Below are 20,442 nucleotides of genomic sequence, written 5' to 3'. Positions count from 1 at the left end.
CTTTATGCAAAGCATTGCATTGCACTTTCTTGAAGTGATGCATGTATTTTTTTCATTTCAGGAAGCACAGTGCACAGGGTACAGACAGAAGTCAAAAGAAGAATACTAAAGCTCACTGGCCTACATCTGATTCAACATGGGAAATCCTTCATTTCGAGCTGAAAGGTTCCAGTTTAATTATACCTGTGAAACAGCACTAATTATTCTAAAATAAATGAAAAGCATGAGTTGCATTACAAAAATATAATATCCCTATGACATTCTGATCCTTGAAAACAACATGTCACTAACATATCAAAAACATCTGTTCCCACAACAACATGAATTGATCTTATGAGTAATTTGTTGTGGAGCTAAACTTTTAAAAAATTAAGAAAAAAATCAAGACCAGAGAAAAGGTGACCATGGGGAAAAAGAGACCTCAGTCCCAGTATGTGTAAACAAACTTGCAAGACCTCAGTCCCAGTATGTGTAAACAAACTTGCACATTTTCTTCAGTTTCCTAGAGACTTGGTATGTTTATAAGTTTTACAACATTTCTCAAGCTACAGCTACAATTTTAAGGTACAAATATGTATAGAATATGGTATCAATATAAAGTATGATTATATATAGACCTTGAAACTTCTCAAGCCAGAAAATTTCTGGTCCTTGTGTTCTAAAAGTTATCCAATAACCACTTAAAATTCATAAAAACTAAGATACTCACTCAGTTAGGTACAATAGCCAAAAGCCAACTCACAAATTAAGAGCAAAGTGAAATAAAATCAACTTTATCAGCAAATATAAGCACATACCTAAATAATCTCAGATTTGAGGACAGACCATTAGTAGCAAGTTGTCGCTGATCTGACTTATTCTGGAGGCACGTGGTTTCAATTATGCTGTTTTTACTGCAGCAGATCTGCACATTAAGTGTAGAGAAAAATTCTATACAAATTTGTACTAGGCTGAAGGCCAAGTATTGGGAATTGATGAACAAATTCAGTTCATCAAATAAGTAGCAGCATAGTTGGATAAGCCATGTACCCTTTTGTATACTTAATGTTCTTCCAAGTGCAAGCAAGTTCCTCCATATTATTAACAGAGTGCACACAGGCAGACTAATTTGTCTAAGTATAATTTTGAAACTAAACTCATTTATGTTCGCTGAATTGAGGGTGATACAAAGATGCTAGCACAGGTCTGCTCAGTGCAAAACTCACTAAGTCTACCAAGAGTTGGATTTTCTCCTCCTTATTTTGGGAGTGCTGGTGGACAAGAAGCTCAACATGAGCTGGCAATGTGCTCTTGCAGCCCAGAACGCCAACCGCATCCTGGGCTGCATCAAGAGGAGTGTGGCCAGCAGGTTGAGGGAGGTGATTCTCCCCCTCTACTCTGCCCTGGTGAGACCCCACCTGGAGTACTGTGTCCGGTTCTGGAGCCCCCAACACAAGAAGGACATGGACCAGCTGGAAAAGGTCCAGAGGAGGGCCACGAAGATGATAAAAGGGCTGGAGCACCTCTCTTATGAGGACAGGCTGAGAGAGTTGGGGCTGTTCAGCCTGGAGAAGAGGAGGCTCCGGGGAGACCTGATAGCGGTCTTCCAGTACCTCAAGGGGGCCTACAAGAAAGATGGGGAAAGGCTGTTTAGTAGGGCCTGTTGTGATAGGACAAGGGGCAATGGTTTTAAAATAGAGGGAGGTAGATTCAGACTGGAAATTAGGAAAAAATTTTTTACAACGAGGGTTGTAGAACACTGTCACAGGTTGCCCAGAGAGGTGGTGGAAGCCCCATCCCTGGAAACATTCAAGGCCAGGCTGGATGAGGCTCTGAGCAACCTGATCTAGTCGGGGATGTCCCTGCTCCTTGCAGGGGGGTTGGACTAGACGACCTTTGAAGGTCCCTTCCAACTCTAACCATTCTGTGATTCTATGATTCACAGTAAATATATTTTCATAAGTCTCGTCTAATAGAGGAATCTTAGGAACATTATTCCTATATGCAAATATTTCCTTGGAGCAGCTGCAACAGTACACAGGTGCTAGAGAAGTACATTTTCCCCAGGAAAACACATGTTAACTAAATAACGATAAATTCTAAAAGAGCACCCTAATACATTCTGCAGTCAAAACTTCTGCTGAACAGTGTTTTTTCCCCTCACATTCATCACATAGATGAAGACTTTCTCCTCCTAAAAGGCAAATTAATTTAAGCTTATGTGATCGTCAAACTATGTTTTAGGAGAATATGGATGCTAATGTCATAAATAAAACTTAAACCACTGTCCTGGTTTTGGCAGGGATGGAGTTAATTTTCCTCTCAGTAGCTGGTGTGTTCTGGATTTTGTGTGTAAAGAATGTTGATAAACACCCTGATGATACCTGTTATTGTGAATGAGACCAAGGACACCGTCCTGCTTTCCAAGTCTCACTAATTTGCAGGTGCAGGAAGCTGGGAGAAAGACAGACAGAATAATTGACCCAAACTGGCCAAAGAGAGCCATAAACGTCATGCTCAGTATATAAGTGGGGGCTGGCCAGGGCGGGTATCTGCCTTTCTGGCATCCATCTTTCTTCCTTGTTTTGCTGGCATCGTTCCCTCTACCTTGCTGGCTCCCTTTTGCTCCTTTGCTTGCCGCTCAGTTTTGTTTCCGTGATCACTGCTCGGGACGGGCTGTATCGGTCATTGGGACATCGGGTGGTGAGAAAATATATATTGTTCACTTTGCATATTTTAATATCCTTATATTCTGTTATTATTGTAGTTTTCCCTTGTTATTTTAGTAAATTGTCTTCATCTCAACCCACGAGTTCTCCTTCCTTCCCAATTCTCTCCCCCATCCCACTGGGGAGGGGGAGGGTGAGCGAGAAACTGTGTGGTAATTCAGGCTAAACCATCACAACCACACATACCTTATTAGTTTACCTATCACAGAATCAATGAACCATAAATAGGTATGACCACTGCATAATATATATTTGTCCACGTAAGTAATGTATGTCAAATGTGTTTTTTTCTTTGAGTGATTAAGTTTACTGATTTATATCAGCAAAAGATGAGAAACAGTTCCAGTGAGCTCAATCCTGCTTCCCTGAGAAAAAAAAACAAACCAGAAACAAGAAACAGCACCAGCTGCTTGGCAGGACTCTGCTAGAATGATAACATGGTCTCTGAGCGCTCTTGTTCAAGCAATGGAATTAATTACTGATGAATACTAACACAGCAATAACACGGACAACTGCATCACCTATACTGTCTAGCAAACAAACTGTTTGCTCATGGTGGCCACTGCATTAATATGTGGCTTTTCCAGAGTTGTTTTTGCTTGTATTATACTTCTAGAGTGATATCTGAACAGAAGTTTCCTGTGTCTAAAACTATAATTTACATCTAGTAATGATTTGTTACTAAGGAGAATTGATATAGCAATATCATGCAAACTCATTATTTAATCTACTTGAAACTAAGCACTGAAAAAAACATTTTCTTAAATAATACCTCACCAACTTGGGTTAATCTTCAGTAGTGATACAGTCATAAGTGAGTATCAAAAGGTTTTATAGTTCATTCTGCAGGTGAACTACAAAATTCTCATCACTCTCCATTTAATAGACTGTTACTCACAAAAAAAGTGACACTTATTTCTAAAATAATAGAGAATGATCAATCCAAATTAAAAAAAAATTAACTAAAGAAGTTCTCACACAGCTGAGAAGACAAGCATGAAAGAATAGAACAGAGCTAAAATTATGCAAAGATCTCTATATAAAAGTGACAACGGAAGAACTGTAACCAAAAAAAAAAAAAAAAAAATCAATCCCAAAACCAACCAAACAACAAAACACCAAAAAACTCAACCACAAGCTCTGCTCTAATTGTATGATTGTGTAAGTATCTACACTTTTTTGGATAATGTTCCAGATGCGTTGGTCTGGAAATCTGGACAGGAATCTCAGGAGAACGGGCCTTCTGATGATATTTTAGATACTCCCAGGTTATAAGCCTGCCAGAAACAATGCAAGAGCAGCCTTTTTCCATAGTATTTTGGTACTTTGATTCCAAATCCAGCGGAAGAGTAGGAACTGCAGAGGCATGTGAACTTTACAGAGAGTGATCAGTAATAAAACTCTATTTCCTCATTCCTCACCAATGCGCAATATGGTACAGCCTGAATTCTGAGGAGAACACAAGATTTCATTGTAATTACTTCACCTTTTTCTAGTTTTGAAAAAAGTATTAGTGGGGCTATTTAAAACAAACACCTGACAGGAGCCACAGCTTTGTTCAGTTTGTTGCCAAATGGTTTTCTACTAAAGATCAAAGATTTCTGTCTTTCTTGAGCACTGTGTTGTGACTTCACCCAATAAACCGGGATGTTACAAAGGTTACCTTCCTTACACAAAAGAAGGAAAACAGTTAATTCATTGAAAGACTGTGAAAAGGAATCTTCTATCAGTAACAACGATAACATGCTTGCTACATTTTAGGGAATTAAAAATAAGAAAACCACAAACCAACTCTGATTTTGTGTTAGTTATCCCTTAACACTGGCTACAAAAATAGAGTAGTTACATTCCTGCAGATGATCCCATAATTAGAATTTCCACATGTATATCTTTCATGTCTTTGCAAGAGATACAACTTAGAAGCAGGTCTTCTGATAACTTTGCTCTTATATAATGAGGATAAAAAGTCAAAAGGTCTACAGGGGGAAGAAGGTTTCTAGCTCAGCCACCCTTTGTATTATCCATAAAGGTTTGGTGAGGAAGGATTAGTCTATGCTTTACCACAATGCACACTCTCAGGTTATATGTGGAAAACACAGTAAGTTCTTCCAGAGTGCTGAAGAGAAATGGGAATCCTAAAGATCTGGGGATACAGACAGCTTTGGAAACGCAGCAGTCCAAGACTCTCACAGCACAGGTTGCTCCACAGAGATTATGCTAGATGAAAACAGAGTCAATAGGATCCAATGGAACACAAAGGAAATAAGAATGAAAAGAATTACACTTCAACCGTTTTTTTTTCCTGTTTTTAGCTAGAAAACAAGGTCTAGATACTGGCAAATTCACAGAAGCAGCACTGTTTTCTCTTTGAGAGCTGAGGTTCTCCAACAGCGGGGCAGGAAAGGCAGTTGAATCTCTTCAAACAGACAGCAGTTGCTTGATAACTTGGTGACCTTCCTGTTAAGCCCAAAGGGCCACAAACACACAGAATCCATACGACCCATGACATCTTCAAACACTGGAAGTTGTTAACCAAGTGCCTAAAGTCAGGAAACAACTGTCTGTCTCTGACAAGCAGAGTCCCCCTGTACGGGACTGGAACTAATTAAATTTCTACCAAAGTATGCTTACAATTTCTCTCGTGAGAGAGTCAAGAGAAAGATTGTCAGCAATCAGGTTACCCTACTGGAAACCCAACAAAAATAATTTTTAACCACATTTGTGGTCCCTTTCCTAGCATGATATACACCCAAGAAAAATAGTGCTCTTTCAAATGGTCACCCTTTAAGAAAACTCAGTTGATTTTAAAAAACATCACATGTAAGCCTTCTGACATGGTCAATGCTCTAAGCACTTAAGTGCTCGCTTTAAAAAGTTACAAATGGATTCTGGAAATCCACATGTATTTCTTTTTCAGTTCAAAAAACTTCTTACATACATGCACATAAGATCATATGGTATTTTAAAAGGAACATATTAACTACTGTGTTGTAGTTAATGTGACAGAAATATTGTTGACTGGCATGAATTAGTTTCTTTATTTTTACATTAAGCAGCGCACACTTCCTATACCAAGTGATACATTAATATTTTTTTGTTAAACTGACATAAGTAACATTAGGCATGGTAAAAAATTACTGAGCACCCTCTATGTCTCACCTTTCAAAAGGAGTAGTGTGAAACCAGTAGACAAAAGACATTTTCCTCAACACACACTTTCTCTTCAATATTTTCTTGCCAGTCACCAGCTTTTTTTCCTCTAATTTGTAACTCCCTTTAAACAGTTGCTGGTTTTGCAAACCCTTGGCCTTTTTTTGTGTTCTGCATATCATCCATACAGTTTCAATAAGTATGTGAAATTGTGTAAGTATAGTACTTGTGACTTCAAGGATTTTGTAGGATTGAAGACTAAAGGCCAACTGAAGTCAGAAAGCTGAAGAAAAACAGTTGGTCTCTAACACTTCCAGTGAGCCATTTTCATACCAGATAAAAGCTGTACAGTTTGGAAAAGCTTTTAATGAGAAGCATTAACTCAAATCTCACCCACTGACACTTTGTGTCGGTTAATATGTTTCTTATTCTGCAAGAACCAGACTCACATGTATATTCCTGCAGCTGATGATTCCCCCACCCTCCTTGCCCTTGCATGCAAAAGAAGGCAGCACTGAGACACTCTGTAGGACATTCTGCTGCCAGACTTCCCCCTCACAGTTCTGCTAACCTCAAAACTGACCTACAGTACCCTTAGTTTTCCATTCCTTAGACTCTATTACACAAATATAGCCCAGTATTCCAAATTAGGCTGTGTTTGTTCCAAGAACACAAACAAGACCAATTTCACATTGAAGAAAATAATGTGTCTTGATTAAAGATTGAGACATTTTCATACAATGCTGAAAACATATGCCGTTTTCATCAGCATCCCAAATCCCTGTGGATTCGTTTCCAGTCTATTCTGCTAATCCCTGGATCCCAATCTCAAAATCATGTCTTCCCAAATTTGACTGAATCCTCTTGCTTGAACGTCTCATTTCACATCAGCTGGAAAACTTCTTGAATGTTTGCAGCTGCGCCCATTAGTGGGTGTCCTTCAGCTAGGGAATTGTTAATTTAATCACACATCACAGAAGCATCCCACAGTTGCTTCAAAGGCCCACTAGGTCCTATTTTCTTGTCTTCACTTTTTACATCAAACTGACGCTTTGGATTCCAAGTGCTAGCAAGTACAGAAAAAATATTCTGTATGTCAAAAAGCAGTACTACAAATAAGCTGTTTCCTTTTCAAACTTCAAATGCAAAATAGTTTTTTTTTAAATGATTTATCTATACTTTCAAATTCAACAACTCACCATAAACTTTTGTGATGTCATTTTGCTATATACACTAAAACTAATTCACAGTTCGACAGTGGAAAAACTTCCTGGCTCTTTTTCTCATTTCCAATGATGATAAATAAATACTGAATACTTACCAAATATGTACACCTATTCTAAATATTGAAAAGTAGCTTTCCACAGAGCAATTAGATAAAATCTGTGTTTCATCAAATTGAACTTTGTTAGAAAAAGGGCAGTTCGTAGCCTTACAACACTAATAATAGGGTGCTGACAAATGAAGCAAGCTGGTAAATGTGAAGCTTGTTCATAACAAGATTGCACAAGAAAATATACTGTAATGACCCTGTCTTGAACATCCTGTAACAGCCCATTGTTCCTCTCTATTACTGTCATTCAGCAATTTTTTTTTTTAATAGCGGATGCATGGCAGCAAAGGAGCCAATGTTATGTGGAATTGCACGTGCAAAAATCATGGCACATAACAGAGGTGAGAAAAAGACCCTGGCACACTAAGAGAAGTTTTGAGCGGGCTATTAACTGGATGTGACACCTTATAAAACAACCCCACATCTTTGCGTAGCTTGAATAAGACAAATAAAAATATTTACCTATAAATGCCTGAAGGATTTGTAAACACTGAGAAGACAGGAGAATCACTTTACATATGAAGGGCAACAAATGACAAGAAGAATGGGAATGAAAAAGGAAAATCATAAGTTTAAATTTTGAGAGATCATGGAGTCTTATAGTCAGTACCTTTAAAGTTAGCACAGCAGCAGAAATGGGAAGAATCCTTCCCTTGCACAGATGAAGAGATGTGGTAATAAGCACCTTCCACATGTGGCAACTGGATGTTTCACCTTCACTCTGTATGAGAAACGATGAGCTAACTTATCATCGCAGTTACTGGCATCTTAACGAGATCATGTACTGAAACCCAGCATCTGCTTTTGTTGCCAAATTAAAATACTGAATAGACAATTAATTTAGCAACTCTACTGTGAATTCATGTCATACATACAACTCCAAATCCAGATTTCTCACTGCCTAAAGGAATCTTTCAGCTTATCCAAGAGGCTATGTATGTAAAGAAATGGCTTTTGACTGACCACAGATAGCTGACTCAGCTTTGTTTCGGCCATTAGAAGGTCACGCTAAAGGCAACATCATTCCATTTACTGATTTGTTCACAGCTTACTTTCCTATGGGAACTACATTTTGAGATTCAGATTTTTATTTTCTTTGTGTATTTGTCATTCCTTCCATCATTTTCTCTTCCTTGCTACCAGACTTCATCACTTTACAGTTACTTAGTGCTCAAGGAAGGAGGAATTGGACAACTATCCTGTTTAAAAGCTGCAAATGTTTTAAAATGTAAAAGCTTGGAAATGTAGGAAACAGGAGGTCTAAAGAAATTGTAAAAACAAAATAAAACTAAACAAACCTCTGGCTTAAGAAGTCCCACATTCCTGCATGGTATAATGCTATTTTTGAACACTTTGGTTTGGCAAATGCGCATTCCCTGAGGAAGCTGTGTTAACACATATAACTGCCTATCATGCCACTATGTCTCCATTGGACAAAAAGTATTTCAATAGTATCTTTTCTCCCCTTGTATAACCTAACTTAGAAAGCTTATTGCAATTGGTCCCTAAAATCTGCCTGGGATCTGGGCTCTTTTGGTGCTGACTTCACCCTAACTGTATACAGTTAAATTTACGATGGCAGCATACACTGACATGCTCCGGTGCCCCAGTGCCCCTGCATAGACGGTGCAAGTATTTTGCCACCCTTCCAACAAACTCTGAATTACTGCCATGTCCTTCACTGGGCTGTAATGTGACTCTAGGAAAAGCTTAGCATGTCAGCAGACTATTTTATCTCTGTAGCTCTAAACACAGTGTCCAGTTAAACTACATTGGCTGAATTCTACCCTTGGATTGCATGCATACTTTTTAGAAGAGGGATCTTCTCTAGAGAAGAAACTCTACTTGTATAATCTCTTCTGAAATAACTGGAGGAGGAAAAAACCAGAAAAGAAAACATACCTAGGCCCAGCAGCTACCCCAGTGGTTCATGCTAAAAGGTCAAAACCATCTGAATGATGTTTTGTCTTCCTAGTTTCCTAGGAACACTGAAGATGCTGAGATAGTGCATCCAGCCTGTGGAGCAGGGAGACATAAACTCTCGTGAGACTGTGCTATGACTTTCATAATCAATCTAAGAATGACATTGTCAAGAAAACTGTTTAAAACACCTCCTTTAGTCAGAAATTCAGCATTTCCAGTATGATAAATTAAACATAAATTTAAATTAATATGAATGAATACTCAATGATTGTACTCCGGACAGAATTCTTTGATTTTCCAATTATTACAATCACTCTTGTTTTATACAAAAACTATATTATAATAACAAATAGAAATGAACAAATTTTCTATTTCTACTTTGCTCACTGATGTGTCATTTGTGTCAATATTAATTATACTTAAGACATAACATGCAGAAAATGATAGAAGGGATACAACCTTTCAGATCTCCCTTAGTGAAAACTGATGGAGTACGAGATTCCCCAGCTCTGTGAGGTAAGGAGAACACCGTAACATCAGAGTTTAACTTGATGGGAATTCTTACTGTCATTTGCATATTGGTTTCCAAAGTTACTCTTCTCTAGGACTAAATTTTCCCTGTTTTTTTTTTTGGTTTTTTTTTTTAGCAGAAAGGCTTTTATTTCCTGATGCAGATATATGATTACCAGATTAGAAACACTTTTTTAAAAACCCTTTTTTACCCACTCCTTCCAAAACAGAGAAAAAAAAAACCACAAAGGACAAAAATTAACAAAAATCCCCAAACCTCACACTGCACTGGCATGCACATAACCACAAGAAAAGCTACAATTTAGTTCAGTGTTTAAGTGCTCACTTAGTGTTAAGCATGTGCTTTTTCTGATTGCTGCTAGCTACACAGAAAAAAAAACCCACAATCCTGGTGGCCTTCAATGTATTACAATGCAATAAACCACACATTTAATTAAAAAAAACAAGAATGCAGAATGGCAGCCACGCCAGAGAGTACTTGAATAGCACTCAGGAAAGAGCCTTAATTTTGGCTTCCCTGAACTTGTTCAAACTTTTTCCCTACTAAATATTAGATCAATTTTTAAAAGGTTACCGATCTTGATACTCTGTTACAGTATGCACATCTGTTGCTTCTCTTCAAGGAAGATGACTATGAATTTCACTATATAGTCATTTATGGAAAGGGTTCTCACTCCCACCTCCCCCTTCCAAGAAACCAGATGTGTGAAGACAGACATTTCTCTTTGAAAGGAAGGATAAGACAAAGGTTAATTTCATCTACATGAGCCAGTGTAGGATAAGTTTTTGGAAATATTGTCAAGCCACATTCTTAATGCCTGGCAAAGTGACTCATTCAGAGTCATCACAGGAAAGGAAGTTGAATAGAATGAAAAACGGAACAGGATGGAGGCTTAAACAGGAGAAAGAAGTTAGAGAAAGGAAACTGGATTGTTTAAAGTGGCCTGAGGTTACAAGTTCTATAATGAGATTATATTTTAAAAATATGTATGTAAAATGTATCTATACATGTGAAACATATATACACACACATTTATGCATCTATAAAAATACATGTAAGTATGCACGTAATTAAAAAAATCAACCTTTTCTATTTGAAAAGAGACTTGTATTTGTGGACTTTCAAAGCTGCCTGGTGAGGTATCTGTTTCAGGACAAGGCGGCATTAACACGGTACGGGAAATGAACAAGAATCTCCTCTAGAAATCCAACGATTTTAACAACTATGCTCCTATTCCACATAATATGGAATCCACAGAAAATGGAGTTATACTCTCACGTTAAAATACACCAGAAGTCAACAAACACATTTTTATACCACTCTGTAAAAAAACACTGCACAATAAACAAAACTTTTTTTCTTTTTTTTTTTCCCCCCAAAATACACAGCATTGACTTTCTTGTACTAGCAATTGTGTGCAACATGAAGCTTCTTTTCTCCAAATATTTTTACTGGGAAAGTTTGGATAATTAGTCACCTATCACGTCAATTTTAGCTAATTCAAACAGAAAACAATATGTAGGCTGTTTCTTGCAGCATGCTACTGCAGAGCACGTCTTTGGATGCACTGTAACTGAAAACATATGATTTGTTCAACTAGAATTTCCATTGACAAAAGTAACAGTTTGGGATCCCAGAGAAGACGACAAAAGCAGGTTTTAACATCACAAAGGCAATATTAAACTGTTTCCCAGCCCTTTATGTTTCTAAATTGACACCTGTGAGTAAAACTTCTAATTGTATAGTCCAATACTGACTACTGTGCCATTTTCACGTTCAAAGAGATTAATACAAACAAAAGATTAATACACCCACTAAATCATGTAATTAAAAAAAAAAGAAATTTAAAAATTCAATTGCATGAATGGTATGCATGGCCAAAAACTGGAAAAAGGTATTAGAATAAATACTTCTAAATTCTGTATCTCATCCCTTAAACAAATATATATCTGTTTGCGAAATATTCCTTATTTAATCCCCAGAGTGACACCTGCTGGATTTCACGAACAGAAACAAAAGGGCAGATATCCCCATTATACAGGACATTCCAGGATAATAATTGCAAAATGTGCCCTTTTAGTAACAAAAGGTTGTACAGTATCATATTTTTTGGTCCATTTCGGGCAGTAAATAAATACATAGATGCAATCATAGAGGAAAGAAATATGACGTCTAAAGCTCTTAGTAATTTCTGAAAGATATATTTCTAAGTTTTTATCTAGGAAAGATTATAGAGCACAACACTGGGAGACAAACTATATTAATTTCTGATAACATTAATATGAAAAATATTTTTAAAGCCTAAATCAAATGAGTTTTGGTATAACAGATATGTTCTCAGTACATATTTTGCTTTGCTTTAATGAAAGTCTATCAGCATTGCCAGTATTAAAATAACACTAAATTTACTAAAAATAATTTTCAAGATTCTACTACTGTAATAGGGGAGAAAAAATTGAGGGGAAAATCTAAATGGTAATACAAAGAGTGACACTTTATGCCCATACAAGCACCAAGGTTAGGTTGCGCAGTTTTCAAGCTCAGAAGTATCAAATAATATGTCTGATATAGTTTTTAGGAACTAAAAAGATATTGAGCCTAAATACAGCTGATGGTATACCACAGTATATGAGGTAGCTGCTTTGAACATAATAATAATAATTAAAAAAAATCACTGATCACTATGTTTTGCTCCTTGTCCTTGGTTTTACATGGGGAATCAGACTGGTACAGGGTTTGTTAAACAAAACTCTGTCACTAATTTTGTTTGGGATATTTTTTAAACAAGGCCTGAATGATCCAGGCATAAATCCAGAAATGCTTTATTTTCTAAAATTCAATTAGTATCTTAACCGACAGCTACAGTTTAATAGCGGCCAAAATTGTCAGAAAAGTCCTGGGTGACACCTATGCTATGTTGAAAGGTAACAGCTTCAGAGATACATGCCAATTTACACCAGTTGTGAATTTGTTTTCTTTTCTTGAAGCGAGTACATTGTTTCTCTCATGGAAAGTCTTTTTTTTTTTTTTTTTTTTTTTAAAAAAAGCAATACATTCAGTTAAGTGCATTTCAAATGCATCTTTCCAAGGAAAAGCAACTCCAAATAAATCACTTCTGTTCTTTTGGACAGCATATACTGCAGCAATGATTGAAAGTGTTCGCACAGAACTAGGGCAGAAAAAGAATTACTTTGCTGGGAAAATGTAAACAGTATAAACAAGCTTGGGAGACTAAGAGCAGATATGCATGAGAGGTAACTGTGAAAACAGAACTGTGAAAATGCAGAAGTTTAGCCTTCCAGTTTTGCCCAGATTCTAAAATAGGACAAGAAAGAAAAAGTATTGCTAAAAACAAATGCTCTAATGGAAAAAAAAAAATTAAAAGAGATCTTATATTGTACTGCACTGGCTGTGCAATTCTCCATTAAGGTAGAAGGTAAGTAACAGGCTAATTTCTGCTGCTCTTTGTACAAGTGTATTACATGGAAAACATCAGAATTCCCAACGTGAGTACAAAAAAGGAAAAAAATGGGTTGTGAACACCCATGGAAAGCTTTTTCCTTTTTCTTTTAAATATTAAAAGGAAACAACATTCAAATGTATTCAATTTAAAATATTAACACTCATGACGCATGACTTTCTAAACAAAGGATAAGGTTTAAGACTAATTTATTCTGAAAGTCTCTTTAAAAATGTACATGTTCTCTCTTTAGTTGATACACTAGAAGTAATACGAGTCAGCATGATATAGACTCGCATATATTGTACATATGTACATAGAAATAATACGTTATATATATATATATAGATGTATGTCTAATACACATAAATACATAGAGAAACACACTTCCAGATTTATTTTACCACTTAAAAGTTATTTGTTTGTCAACTCACATCTGGTTTGGTAATATAAATATTTATTCCTTCCTTGACACAGTGGTATCAAGGAGTGAGTTAATTCCAGAGCTCTAACAATTGCTACACCAAAGACTTAAAATATTTCACAGTAACAGAACAGTTACATGAGGAACTAAGAGACTGTTTTGAATAAGTGTAAAGCTTAACCAAGGAAACTACTACATATGAAATGCAGTGACATAGCTACACATGGTTTTAGAACAGAGGTGACCGTAAAACTGAGGTAATGCCAATATTTTGTATGCGCTCCACAGGAATGACAGCTAATCAGAAGCACAGAAGAAATTTCGCTAGCAGATCAAGAACACTGTAAACACATTGGGAACAGATGGGAACAACTTCTTAAAGATAAAATCTATTTTGTTTTCCTAACTGTAGGCTTGGACTTCTCATTGGAGAAATCCTTAAATTGCTTTCATAAATAGCTCATGTTCAGTATTTACTGCAGAAGTGACTAGATGTATACTTTTCAAATATCACTGCGTATGTGTTATTATTAAAAACATACTGATAGCAATATCTTCTTCCAAATGACTGTGGACTTTTATCTGTATGACTTCATGGCCTCTTGTGGGCCCAGTCCTACCCAGCTCTTGCAAGTGCTAGGAATGCTATTGGAAGCAGATGATTAACTTGAATGCACAGAATATAAAACTAAGTTCATAAATATATTGGTGGCAAAGGAAATGTAGTAGTGTGCCTTCCTCCCTCAGTTTTGTTTTTAATTGTATCCTAGTCTAAGTCTGGATTGTAACACCCAGACAGCCCACAGAACAACACTGCATTCCATGCGCAGGCCCCGTTATTCAGCCAGGTAAGACATTAGTTACCAAGAACGAGACATGCAGATCTGTGTTTTTCAACATGACCATTCAGAAACTATCAAAGTTACCAAAAAACAGCTGCCAACAGACTATAGAATGGAAGTGACTAGACGGGTGATGTACATATAATTCCTTCAATAGAAAAATACTCACATTTAGGAAAAATTCCCACAGGCTTTCAGTGGGCCAGGTTTTCAACAGTTGTATTGTATCACAAAAAGCCTATTCAAAGGGGCAAACACTACATTTCTTAATGCAGAGCAAACCTCCAGTTCATCAGGAATGCGGAGTGCGGTAACATTTGAAGTTGACAGGACACACATAATGCAATTCTTGAACTTGCAATGCACGCTATATATTCAGGTACTTAGTTTTGCCCATTAAAAAGTGCTGTCATGCTGTTCTACATCACTATCCTGCCTCTGTCTTTGCTTAATCTGCAAATAATGTAGATTCTGGCATCAAATGTGCAAACACATATGCCTGACACTTCCTATGTGGGCAGTCCCACCACAACCATAAAATAAGAATCTAAATCATTTAGCTGAAATGCTTCTGAAGACAGTTGTTCCTACTGCACTAATCATTAAAACAACATGAACACTTTTTATCTGAAGTGTCATCTTGTTTGATTTATTATCACAAAGTGCCTTTTCTACTGAAGATTTTCAAAGTTGGATAAAGACTTGAGGATTGCTCCTGTATGGAGTGAAGCAAATGAGAGTTTAAGCAGACTACAAAAGCAAATACTGTGAAAACACAGATCATTAATTTTAATTGAGAATTTCAGACAGTATCATAGCACACGTACTTTGAAAGAAAACACATGGATTCAGATCTGGTCTTATTCATATTCACCCAGATCTAGTGTGCTTCCTTTCAATCCATTGAAAGGACCTGAGATTCAGAGCACAACAATCAGGCTTTTACTACATCACTGATCTGAACAGATTAAACTATTATGTTTATATATATATTTAACTGTCATATATATTAAAAATATATATATATATTATTACTGCAAATGAATGACAAGGGTGCACAATATGACTGGAAAGACTCCACATTGGCACAAGTGTAAAAATAGCAGAATGTAGCCCCAAGACATCTGGCACAAGTGTATTAAGGTAGAGAGAAAAAAAACCTCAGCTTTTTTTACTATTATTTCAATCTCAGCCCTCATATAACATATGGATGTCTAAATGAATCATTGTAGATCAAAATCAAGTGTGATTTATAGCCTATACTATTTCTTAACTATCCTTCAGAAACAAGATTTCTTTTCCTGATGCTACAGATCCATTGCTTACACATACAAGCAAATGACTACATGTAGCAATTCCAGTAATGCAACCACATTTGTAAAAACAGAGGGTATCACAGCTGTTTTGGAAAGCTGAAGAAGTTGCAAGACTCTTAACTGTCTCTCAACTGATACTGGAAGGCACAGAATCACACACTTCCCACTGTTCAATGGTTTCTCAGGGAAGTGAAATAGCGGACAATAACCTTTCAATAAATCAGTTTCGTGTTTGTGGGAAAAATCTCATACAAGAACATCCCGGCATGTGTACAAGCTCCAAACTCGAGCCAACTTTTTCTCAAGCAAGCAGAAAGCCCAAACAAAATTATAAGCTTTATCTTTTTAGTTGTATAATTACAACACAAAATCTAATTATGAAATAACTCAAGTATGACTTCTTTCCGGTACAATAACATCAATGAGATTAAAGGAATACTCAGTAAGAAAATCTACACCACTTTATCACCTAATTCAGCCTCTCTTGAAAGAGCTCCAGTTGTACTGAATTAGTCTTAAGGACCCTTTTCAAACCAATGAGGCTTTAATTCTCTCCAGATGCAAAGACAGAAATTTGGTTAGCTAACATTAGAGGTTTTAGACAGAACCTTTTAAGTGCTGATTAGGGTATTTTTATCTCCCTTTCTACCTATTTATCTTTGATTACTTCCTCAAGGATATATTATAACACCATCAGTTATAAAATCAGCTCAGCATTTCGCTCACTAAAAATAAACGGAGCTTTCCCTCATACCCCTTTCTCCCTGCAGATTACATATCAGCGGCTGAGTTTAATGCAACAGTATGCACACACGCCTAGCCATAAATGCATATAGAACAAAAAATACGGTTCCCAGGTAGAACAATGAAACTGTTCTGATGAGTACTCACCACACTGAGTTTGTGGGTTTTTTTTTTAATACGAGGACGGCTTCAGATAAGTCAGTTGGGTTCCCCTTTGCATCGAGGGGCGCTTCCCGACCAGACGAGTGAGTCGGGAAAGCGTGACCCCCCCACAGCCTCGGGCAGAGTCCAGCGGCCGAGCCCGCCGGCTGCGGGGCAGAGCTGCCTGCGCTGCGGGTGAAAGCGGCTGCTGCCGGCTGCAGGTCCGAGCGGAGCGGCGGCAACGAAACATCAGCGTTTCCTGTGACATCACCCCGACCCCGCCCGCAGCCAGCCTGGAGTTACTTTTCTTTCCCAACCGGCGTGTCCCAGGAAAGCTGGGCTCCTCCGAGCCGGAGCTGCACCAGCCCTGAGCGCTGCCACCTGCTCCTCTGCCCTCGAGAAAAACCGGCGCTCTCCGGCAGCTCGGAGAACACCCCCTCGCTCCCTGGGGAAGGAGGAGACGGCGGGAGCTGTCTTCTCACGGACCTGGCCCACCAGATTCGTCCTCCTCCTCGAAGCAGACCCAGAGAAACACATCAGTTTGGACCTTTATTCAGAAACATATAATATACAGTAACTGCATTCCTCAACGTGACTGACCCGACCCACCTCTGCCAGAAACTGCAGCGGCTGCCTTTTTCCCCATGCTGTAAGTGCCAAAAAGCTCTACGAACACTTTTATTCCTCAAAGGTAAAACTGCATTAAAGGTCAGAATCAAATTTCCACATTCAAGCAAGTGATAATTTAAAGTGCCGCTTTGTTTTATACTCCAGAAACCCCCCTGTATTTAAGTAAATAAGTCTTTTAAATATCAAGGGTAGAAAAAAAGGTAGCAAGAATGTTACTACTGCTGCACAGAACTTGAGGCCGCATTTTTTTTTTTTAATGGCAGTGATTTAAAAGTACAACTATGAGGTGCCTGGTTTGAAAACTGCCATAACTGGAAACAAAACAAAACGAATGACAGTCCTTCTACTAGCTTGAGATAATTTTGTATCAAGACCTAAAAATGTTTCTTTGAGAAGGTTTATCACTCGTGCTTTGTGCAATTGATATGTGTGCTCTCAAAATCAATAGGCAGTTGCTGTCTGTACATGACAACACTATGCTGAGCAGATGGGGAGTTCATGGAGCATTAAGCTGAAATAATACTAACACCTGTAACACCAGTACTCCTTATGAAAGGCCAGAAGGACCTCCCAAAGGTCATGGTTTCATGAGTGCTCATCAAATTTACAACAATTTAATTGGCTCATGAAACCAGAATAAGTATTCTGCTTGCTTCTCACTACTTGTTTCTCATTCACTTTTCTTTTTTTTTAGCAGCAGAAACATTTGCAGAACATGTTGTGAACGGGATGGGGGAATTCATCTGGCCATTGAAAACCTTTTCCTCAAAAATGAAAACAGCAAGAAACCCCAAACTAAGCAAAAAAAACCCAAAACCAAAAACAACAACCCCAAAACCACCTAACCTCAAGCCAGGTCAGGAAAAATCAGAAGAGGGAAAAGAGAGGCAGGAATACTTCAAATTCATACAGTCACTGAATAAGATGAATTGTAAAACCACACTCTAGGGTCACTAAAAGAGCAGGCATATGACTTTAATACCAATTTGGCATGTGTGGGTGTTGGTGCTTCTAGGATCTTACACCAACAGGAGGATGTTTGAGTTTTATAATCAGTGAAGAACTAAGAACTGCCACTCTAAACTTCTAGGCAATGTAAACAGATACAAGCCAGGAATCAGCTCTGATTCTGAACAGTGATAGAAATTAACTTCTCTGAAATAAACAGTGTCACCTTGGGTAGTGGAATTTAATCAGAAGTGATCCTGACTGTGTTATTTTAAACCAATTAGGTCTAGCCTCTACACCACAACGTGGTATGTTACATGCTGTAACCTAGAAAATAATCCATATGTTCCATATTCAAGACAGGCATCTGAATTAGCTGGAGAGATTTATTACATTGGCCAAGTTTGATTTGGCACATCAAACTCAGTGGACTTCTGTGGGGTCTGGGCATTTTTTATTTTAGTTCGTAAGTCTTATATTCCACTTACTTAGCTATTATTGGAACTTTCTTACTTCTGCTCTACAAGTACCTGAGACATCTCAGCTGATGTAATTTGTACTTCAGAGGCACAGACGGCCCCCACACCACTCCAGTTATCCTTCTTCTGGTGGGAAGGCACACAAAGTACACCGAGACAGCCTGTCTTGGTTATCAGCGGTGTGGGTGTGAGCAGTTCAAAAGGGATCTTAACGAGCACAACCGACCGTACTTTAACAGAGGAAAGCTTAAAACCATGCAAAGAAAAGAAAATCTAATTCCACCTCTTTCCACAAATTTTGATCTGAAAAGCTCAAGGATAAATTCGTTTTTGCAAACAATGAGACTACTCACGACCGGCTATGAGAATACCTCTCTCTAGCGCTGCAGTTGACAAGCGCCTGTCCCCTGACGACAAAGGGCCTGTCGGGGTAAGCTGTTTTGACCCAAATTTTCCCTCCGCACAGCACAGCAGTGCCCGCACCGGGCCATGCCCAGCCGCCGCGCTCCCCGATCCCGCTCGCTGCAGAGCCCTTGCTCCCCTGAGCAAACCTATGCCCGGTGGTGCGGGGGCAGCCCCACCGCTCCCCTCCTGCGGCGGCGACCCCAGCCCCGCACCTGCGCCCCCCGGCGGCGCCCCCGCGGGCGGCGAGACCCCGCGGCGCGGCGCGGCGCTGCCACCTGGCGCAGGGTGGCCGGGCTGCGCCCTCCCGCACAACCGCAGCGGCTCGCTGCTTCCGCCGACCTCAGCCCACCTCGGCACGTAGATGATGATCCCTGCGGGATGGGACGCGCAGGAACAAAATAGCCACGTGGAAAAAACCCTTGGCAAGTGACTTGCAAGGCAGCATTGCTGCGGGTTGAAAAGAGATTATGGGACAAACAAAACAGAGGAAACTGCTCACATGTATTGCCTATGAAGAAATATTAAGAGTTCATGTGTAAACAATAAGCATAAAAGCATATTCCACTTTACCTGAACCTGGTTCTTTCTCAAGACAAGATACCATCGAAAGCAACCAGTTATGAAACATAATGCTTATCTCCACTTTCACATGTTTGAAAGGTAGAACCTAGAAAGATCATAGAATAAAATCAAAGAATCATTATGGTTGGAAAAGACCTCTAAGATCATAAAAAGTCCAACTGTCAACCCAGCACCACCATGCCTACTAAACCATGTCCTGAAGTGCCACATCTACACATTCTTTGAACATCTCCTGGGATGGTGGCTCCACCATTTCTCAGGGCAGCCTGTTCCAATGCCTGACCACTCTTTCAGTAAAGAAATTTTTTCTAATGTCCAATCTAAACCTCCCCTGATGCAACTTGAGGCCATTTCCTCTCGTCCTATCACTAATTACTTGGGAGAAGAGATCAACAATCACCTCACTACAACCTCCTTTCAGGTAGTTGTAGAGAGCAATGACATCTCTCCTCAGCCTCCTCCAGACTGAACAACCCCAGTTCCCTCAGACCCTTCACCAGCTTCACTGCCCTTCTCTGGACACATTCCAGCACCTCAGTTCTTGTACTGAGGGGCCCAAAACTGAACACAGTATTAGAGGTGTGGCCTCACCAGCGCCTCTTTGTGGAGTTAGTCCAAAGTTCATCATGCATATAAAACATGGCTTTTCTGAAATCACACATGTGATTCATAGTGCAAAGGCAGCTTAGTCCAACAGACCATTTATTATTCTACCATTGCTGTTCTTGTTTGTTGCTGTAGTGTCTGAGCCTCTCACATCTATTTCAGTATACAGAACAGAGAAACCGTCGGGGTGCGTGTGCCACCAAAAGCGGCTGCTGGCAC

General features: G+C 38.7%; 1 protein-coding gene and 1 long non-coding RNA gene across 3 annotated transcripts in view; one reads left to right on the top strand and one right to left on the bottom strand.

Moving 5' to 3' along the window:
- Window positions 1-19,156, bottom strand: part of CALCRL (calcitonin receptor like receptor) — a 71,190-nt gene extending 52,034 nt beyond the window's left edge. The window contains exon 1 of one of the 2 annotated variants that reach the window (XM_086751127.1): window positions 18,984-19,156. The gene's annotated coding sequence lies outside the window, so the exon portion shown is untranslated. Of the gene's footprint in view, window positions 1-16,579; window positions 16,777-18,983 lie in introns of those variants that run through there. The other variant, XM_086751126.1, reaches the window with a different exon arrangement.
- LOC147600251 (uncharacterized) lies at window positions 16,932-18,391 on the top strand. Its single transcript, XR_015258946.1, has 2 exons — window positions 16,932-17,222; window positions 17,901-18,391. It is a non-coding gene; the product is annotated as an uncharacterized LOC147600251 (long non-coding RNA).
- Window positions 19,157-20,442: the final 1,286 nt, after the last annotated feature.

This window comes from Chlamydotis macqueenii, chromosome 6 (assembly GCF_036417535.1).
Source record: "Chlamydotis macqueenii isolate bChlMac1 chromosome 6, bChlMac1.mat, whole genome shotgun sequence".
Lineage (NCBI taxonomy): Eukaryota > Metazoa > Chordata > Aves > Otidiformes > Otididae > Chlamydotis > Chlamydotis macqueenii.
This window is presented reverse-complemented; position numbering and strand designations above follow the sequence as displayed.